The sequence below is a fragment of the Halyomorpha halys genome, unplaced genomic scaffold, assembly GCF_000696795.3.
Source record: "Halyomorpha halys isolate HHAL.00 unplaced genomic scaffold, Hhal_1.1 Scaffold12.1, whole genome shotgun sequence".
Taxonomy (NCBI): domain Eukaryota; kingdom Metazoa; phylum Arthropoda; class Insecta; order Hemiptera; family Pentatomidae; genus Halyomorpha; species Halyomorpha halys.
Window position 1 is genome coordinate 1,152,355 of NW_027109908.1, and position 8,436 is coordinate 1,160,790.

At 31.3% G+C, this 8,436-nt stretch overlaps 1 protein-coding gene across 1 annotated transcript in view; it reads right to left on the bottom strand.

Annotated features, from left to right (window-relative positions):
• LOC106679207 (cytochrome P450 4c3) overlaps positions 1-5,156 on the bottom strand; it is a 41,758-nt gene extending 36,602 nt beyond the window's left edge. Inside the window, exon 1 of the mRNA XM_014418223.2 lies at positions 5,086-5,156. The gene's annotated coding sequence lies outside the window, so the exon portion shown is untranslated. The remainder of the gene's footprint in view (positions 1-5,085) is intronic.
• Between the last annotated feature and the right edge of the window lie 3,280 nt (positions 5,157-8,436).

The window sequence follows — 8,436 nt, forward strand, 5'->3', positions numbered from 1 at the left end:
TATATGAAACATACTACATATTTACCTATTGTATTATTTTGTACAGTTGTAAATTACATTAAATAAATAATTAAAAAAAACAAAAAACAAATTTTTTAAATACTTAAATAGTGACGACAGTTGAGGACGTATTTCGGATATGGTAGTTGTATGCTATACCAAACTCATCCACAAACTGGCCTGTATTCTATCCACTTCAAAAATGTTGTTTTTTTTAATCGATTCTGTACTCAAGCCTCAAGGTCCTTCGTAGAACCAAACTCCTCAAACGTGTTTTGGATGGAATTTATCGTTCATTAAACATGAGACGGAGAATAGGAGCCAGATGATTGCCAAAATTAATTCTAAGGCCTTGAGGGTTCACAAGATTTTCCCTGATTAGGAAAAAAATGGATCCGGTGCGCCCATCACATGAATGTTAATCACCAAGTTTTCAAAAGAGGCTTTCAGTTGAAATATTTCCTTACTCAGATTTCAGCAATTTTCATTAAAACGTTTTCTTTTTTTTTATTATTATTTATTTATTACCAGATCGGCCTGGGGATGATATAACAGTTACATTTTTCTTTAACAGTACTTAACAATAAATAGATAAAAATAATTATTATTAATAAAAGAGAAAAGTAAAGTAAATAACGACATTATTGGATCTTACAAACTAACAATTGCCCTCTAATGGGTAAAAGAAAAACAATATATAAATAAATAAAATAAAAAATAAATATGTAATAATTGTATACAAAAAAAAATGAAAAAATAAAAAAAAATGTTCAAATCCTAAAATAGTACAAGTATATAAATGGAATAAAAATGCAATAATAAAAGTGTGAATAGAGAAGTAAATGTATTAAAAAATAAATTAAAGAAAAGGGGGGGATAAATTTATATGTGAATGAAATACACATAAAATAGGAATAAACTAATTATAGAATTTAAATATATTAAAAAATGTTTATGTTGTAAGCAGAAACATTAGTAATAAATGTTAATTAAATTATATTGAAAATGTAAATTAATGTTTTAAGAAAAATTATGTTATATGATTAGGTAATAACAGAGTGCCTAACCTGTTGAAGGTAGGTTCTGTTTGGAGTTTGCAAATGAAAATAATAGAAAGAAAAGTGGTTAGTAAAAGTTTTAAATTCGGGAAAGAATTGTACAGAAGAATTTGTAAGTAGGAATCTATTTTATAAAAAACAAAATTTATAATGTTATTGTGATATTATTTTAATGATTAATTATTTAAAGATGGGACAAAGGCAATTTTAAGAATTTTAGAAGAAAAAATGAAAACAAAGTAAAGGTAAGACCAAAAAAATCAGTATGTAAGTGAAGGAAATAATGAAATTGTTATAAAAATAATTAAAAGAAGCTGTTTGTAGGTATCCTTGAAAATGACCTAAGTGGTCGAAACGTTGGAAGTTTAAAAGGAATAAAGTTGTGAAAAAAATATCAAAATTGTTTTTAAATAAAGAAAAAAAAAGTTAATTTTGAAATAAAGGACGAAGAGAAAATCAAATAAAATAGAAATAAAGTGAATGATAGAATTGATAAATATAGAATTTATAACAGGATGTTGTGCAGCAGTCTGAGCTTCAGTCTTCAGGTGAGGTTGGGTTTCCCTAGTTGTAGGTCACTGCTCCTTTAACTGTTTAAATATAAATATTTAAAATTTATTTTTTAGAGCTAAATAAGAGAGTTTAAAAGTTATACCATTTGAGCAGCTATTAGTAAAGTTTAGTAAACAGTTGTTTAATTTGGATAATGGGAACCCTCCCAATAAATAATAATAATTATTCTTATTTCTTTTTAATAATTCATCTATGTTATTTATAACTTAAAGGTAATTACAACACTGTTATAGTTTGGGTTGTTTGTTGCACTTAACCATTCCCCATCATTATTAACTGTTAGAACTGCCTATGGGTTCTACAATCACTTTGTACAATATATAACCATAAAAGAAAAAAAAAATTAATAACTATACTGACAATAAAACATTATCAAATGTAGAAACCGAAAACGCGGTGCTCAAACTAAATAGATTCTAAATTACAAATTTCTAAAATTATTCAAACTCAAATTTGACACCCTATGGCGTGGAATTTGCAACGACGCACATTGGTGTCAGAGCGGAAAAAAATCGATTTCCGAAAGCGCTGATTTCGATTATCTAGTTTGTGATTCTCACACTATATAAGCTACAGGATCTATTAAAAGCATGATTTTTTCTCTGTTTCAATGGTATTCCCATTAATTTAGGCCCAATCTCGGAATAATGAAAGTTGGACCAAATCACATAATACTCTAAATGAGTGATATTTAATTGTAAAAGAGGGAGAGAAAAATTATCAAATTTTTTTCCTTTTCTACGACGGACAACTAAGCCACACATCAGTCAAACTATGCAAAAAAAAAAAAAATTAGAGCGTTTTACAACGTTACAAGTTACGAATTTTAAATAAACATTGAGAACAGCTATGATTACCAAAAATCTCCGGCTTTCTCTGAAATGTGGAAGGTCACTTTTCAAACTAGACGTGTTAAAGTAAAGATTAAAACAAAAATCATCTGCCTTTACCTGCCTATCCAATCATAACACCGCAAAGGAAGGAAATGAACGACTTGGCAAAAACTTCTTCCAACAAAAACTCCAGAATCAATACACATGGTCTAAACAAAAAAAAATTGAAAAATGAATGCAATGGTTGACCCAGAAGAATTCCGGCTCTTCTCAAAAGAAACACCACAAAAGATGGCCATTGAAAAGTAATCATGGTACTACATGTCATCCACGGTGCATAAAATTTAGTAGCACGGTGCTGAAATAGTGCAGAAGTCGATTCTCCCTGTCGAAAGAGGAATAAGGAAGTAGAAATAAAGATTACAAGGCCTTCAGGATCAGAAACTCGGAAGCGGAAAATGTCTCGTATATCTACCAACGAAAACGTGTTCCACAAGCTACTGGATACTTCGGTTCCTTTTATCACGTACTAGAGACCCGAACCAAAGAAAAAACACCTGGAAATCAGTGATACAGCCAAGGAACTGTCAATCTAATTTGCTTAAATTTGAAATCGTAATTGTCTTTGAATCCTAGTTTTATTATTTACAAAATTCTCCAGTCTTTTAAACTTCCTTGGATTTTTAATTGTAAGCATTATTTAATTTAAACATACACTCGAAATACTGGTTGCAACTTGTTTTCGATGAGTACAACCTGTTCCGAAAATTTCAGAAATTTTAATCTAACCAATAGGCTTTCATTTCCTCATTAGTTCTTTAATTTTCTTCAAAATGTCAATAAAAACAGTTGCACTTGATGTATTTTTTTTTCTTCTGAGTCAAATGAGAGCGGACCCAAGTTTCAATGTTAGTTAGTACCCAAGTTTTCGCTTTTAAAGTATTCGGCCCCAATGTGTAATGCGACCGCTGTCTCAAATCTTATTTTGGTTCAAGAAGAATGTTACGTTTTAATTAATTTTGTATTTGAAAAAAAAAATGTTATTTTGTATATATAATCTCTCTCTCTCTCTCTCTCTCACTCTCTCTCTCTCTCTCTCTCTCTCTCTCTCCTCCCCTCCCTCCCTCTCCCTCTCCCTCTCTCTCTCTAGGACTATTTTTAAAAAATTCATAAATATTCACAAGAATACTTCCATAAGATAATAACTTCGTATATAGTTACGCAATAGTAATTATCTTATATCTTATTTGAACTTAATTACTTGTTCTTTCCATGTATTGAACTAATCAAGGTTTTTTTCATATTTCCTCATCTATTAACTGAAAAAAAGGTAATTTAATATTGGAAGATTCTAAAACAAAACCTCAAGCCCCTTAAATGCCTGTAAATAACTAACATACATCAAAGAGTACGATCACTTAAAGGAGTAGGATCACATCTTACTGCAACGGTTTAGACAAGGGTAATTCTAATCAACAAAACACAGTGTAATTGAAAGGTTGAAAACCGGTTTTTTCATGGTAAATAGTGAATAATGAATAATTTTCGAGGAAAATACAAATTAAAATTTTCATATAGATATTTATATAAATTAAAGTGCAATTTTTTATTAATTTAATGAAAACTACGTATAATTATTAGTAACAATTTATGAGTCTGCCAAGTATAGGTAGGGAAATACAAAATGGCGGTTTTCAAAACTTCAGAAAAAAATATAATTTTTCAATCAAAGCTCCATATCTTTATATCCATATATTAAATTATTAACAACACTAAAAAACCTCATTTAGAAAATAAAATGTATATATAGATAATTGAATAGGTAAGTAAAATAACATAATTAAGGAAATAAAATATAAATTTGAAGTTATACTATGCAAAGAAATTTGAATATATTAGTTACTTAATAATTTAAAAATTAAAATTATGGAAAGAAAAAATAAAATTGAGACAAAGAAAATATATGTAATTTATGAAGTATGTAATCATAATATTAGAATCAAGATTTTATTTTCCACTTCTTTTATCACTTTAATTTTATTAATTTCATTCTGTATAATTATTTACTTTTTGTCATTCTGTTTATATTTTATTTTTTCGTATTCATTGGTTGTTAGCTTCTTTGTGTTAAGCCCATATGAAAGCTAGAAATTTTGTCCGAAACGTTTGCACTATTAAATATGTTATTTCGACTTATTTGTGTTATATTTTGACCGCACCCTTCGAATCATCTTCTCCTCATATAAAATATCCACGGTCAATTATCTCTCATCATTACAAAGAATAGAGTTGGCTTCTAATTCACTCACTGGTTACGATTACCCCAAATTGCCCACTTTGTGGTGAGCTTTGGACTCGGACTATCTTTTGCATATTTGTGATATTAGAAAGCACAAAATTAGTGATTTTAACGCTGACGAATGACAATGAATGACAACTATTTTGGCCCGTCAGAATGGAAATCAGAAAATGTTTCACATAATCCGGATTTGACAAAAGAAATATCTTTCAATTAAAATATCAGGAGCAGATATTCTGCCATTTGATTATGATTATGAGGAGTATTTTACTAACTCATCTAAAACTAATAAATTAACAATAATAATATAAAAAATAATTACTTTTGTTGACTGTGTTGTGATAAAGGATCAGTGGACACCAGAGGTCTGTATGAGTTGTGGCTCGCAATGAAGGTAAGTGATAGTCATATTAAGGTGGGGGATGAGGCCTTGACGGTGGTAAAAATAATCATCCATTTTTTTTTTAATATTCTAATTATATAGATATGATTCTGATTAGGGTGGTGTGGTAAATAGGAGATTCAATGTAAGCATATTTGTTTTCAATTTCAATTTCATGTTCATAGCTTCAATTGCTCCACTTTACTCTGAAAAAAGTTTATTTTAATTCTTCAAAGCGACGTTTCGGCCCTTATGGCCTATATCAAGCAGACAATCTCATTATTGATTCGTCACAATTCATTTTAAAACCTTTCGCGCTTACAAGTCAATTGTCACAGTCAAATAATAGAAATATATAGATATTTACAACTGTATCAAAATATATATAACCAGTAAATTTGATGTTGGTTATACAATAGCATGATACAGACATGTGCGAAATCTACCAATTGATAGATCTCTAATAACGTTTCTAGAGGAGAAGATCTCGAGGCCACCACTTTTTCAGACGCGTAGGTGGATTATCAGGTGATGATGGAGAGGTGAGGTTAGAAATAAGTGGGTTAGGGTTTTTCGGAAGTTTATCATAGAAGGATTCGTATCTGTTTCTGGCTAATTCGGCAACATATGGAACATTGAGGTCCTGATTTGATTTGTGACAAAGTAAGAAGAATTAAGGATTTTGGACTGTAAGGATTGGATTCGAGAGGAATTCGATGGTGTAGTGGAGCCCCAAAGCTCAACTCCGTAAGTCCTGATAGGCCTTATTATAGTCATGTAAATGAGTCTTGTAATTAGGTAGAAGTTTAAACCATTTGTCTATTAAGTGTTGTAATAGTCGGAATCGGTGAGCAGTATCCTGTCTTTTCAGTCTTGTATGAGGATTCCAAGTCAGTAGTTCGTCCAGATGTATACCTAGGTAAAGGATCTTTTCGACAGAAATAAGTGGGATACTATTAAAGAATACTATGGGGCAGGGTGGGTTTACGTCTATGGGTAATAGTGATTTGGTGTTATTTATTTTTATCATCCAGTTTGGCACTAGTGATATGGGACTAAAGCGTTTGGATTATAATGGACGGTTCGGTATTCCCTGACAATGGACATGTGTCATCGGAATATGTGGTGGGAATAGTGTTAGGATGGGTTTTGGAGTGGACTGTAAAAACTGTTTAAAAGATAGGACCAAAGATTGCCCTGAGTTAAAAGCTATTTTAAAAAAAAAATTCCCTACCAGAATACAATAACACTATTAACTATTACGTTGTAGAATTAAAATAAACTTTGTTTAACCACTCTCAAAAATTAATTAATAAATATATTAAATTTGTGGCATACTTGGGAGAAAGTAATTATGCTAGGGGTAACCAACCAATTCCTTAAATGAATTTAAATCTTCCAGTGATGGTGGAGGTTACATTCCACAAGATAAATACGAAATGAAAGTCAACCCACCTAGGCTGGAATCGAACTGGCGACGTTGTAGAAGAGAGGTTCTCTCCCCCTCCTCCCTCCCAGCAAAAGTACACCGCGGCCACAGAAGACCTATTGTCTGTTTAAGCGAAATTCCTCAAAAAATGTGATAATACGTCTCATGGCCTTCCAAACTTATCCAATATGGGTTTACCTGATTAATATTGTGTAATATTTTTTTTTAAGAATATTTTTGTCAATCAGAATGAAAAGGTTCAATAATTTTCTTCAGGTTTGTTGGGGAGTCCTTTAGCTATCAAAGGTGCACCCAAGAAGAACTTAGATATTAAGAAGCCAGATATTTTCATATAATCCCAGGCTGAGGCAGATATTTTGAAAATAAAGTAAAGATATCAAAATAGTAGAAGGAACTATTGTTTACCAACGTTACCACTTTGCAGTGCTGTCAAATTGAAACAATGATGACAACTTGTGTTGTCACCAGGGCTACACTGTAACTTATGGTTTAGGCATTAGTTCATAGATCTGAGGTCTGCGGGTGGTATTGGTTCGAATCCGGCCTTGGGGCATTACTTTTTTATTAATTGGCGGTATTTTCACAAAATGAAATACTTGACCCCTAACCATGGTTAGAATAGGTTCGTCACCTGTAGATAACTAGGCGAACATCACCTTCGACGTGGATTGCCTTAAAAAAAAAATCTTGCGCCATTGCTTTGAGGTCTAACCTTCTGATTTAATAAATAAATATTAACTCAGTTCTAGAATGAGGAAATAATTAGTGAAAATACAAAAAAAAAAAAAAAAAAAAAATAGATAGTAGTACCACAAGGCCCTCCTTTTTTTTAGTCGGTTACCGAGCTGGTAGAAACAGGTTTACACTCACTACTTAATTATATACAACTTCGCCATGATAAATCTTCAGCTTTCCTGTTGGAATACTTAGGAAAAGAACAAAATTGAACCAACCCATTAGAAGAAATCTTGTTGATAATAGACTTTGCCACAATTGGGCTGATCAGTTCGATTCTTACCTATCAGAGGATTGATTCATTAATCGATAATGATTCCTCGATTGCTGATCACTATTTAAGTACGCAATATTTAAGTAGCCTAATTGAATTTTAAGTATGAGGATATAAAGAGAGACGATGTGAAAGTAAACAAAGCGAGAGATGTTCTCATTCATAAGAAATAGAAAACAAAGATAGGACAAGGGCCGGGGGGGGGGGAGGCGGGTATTTCACCTAATCTTTTTTTTTTTATTCCTCGAATGAAAACTATGTAGAACTACTAGTCTAAATTGACGAGTCCGAAAAGTATAGGTAGAGGAAATAAAAAATAGCGGCTGTTTGAAACAACTTCAAAAGAAATGACTAGTATTGTAAAACCAAGAAGAATAGTGATGGTTCCATGTCGGGAAGATATGAAAGACTCAGCCCTTTCTTCCATGAAGTGATGCCTAACGGCTGTCCCGTGGAGAGGAAAGAGATACAAGGAGGTGGTTTCAGTGAGTTGAAAATTCCACACACTGATACAGTGTGTACAAGAGACGGGAAGAAAAGGGAAGTCATTTCACCCCAATTTTGGATTAATTTAATTATTTATTATTACTAGTCAAAATTTATGAGTCTGCCAAGTATAGGTAGAGAAAATAAAAAATGGTAGCTATTTCAAAACGTTTAAAAATATAATATTTTTTCATTCAGAGCTCTATATCTTTAAAACTACCTACGACAGTAGAAAAACTAAGAGAGGATCATTTAAAAAAGAGTAAATTTTCTAAAATATTAGCCCTAATTGATCTATTTATGTAGAATCGTTCTCGAGATATAGATTTTTGAAAAAGCAACATTT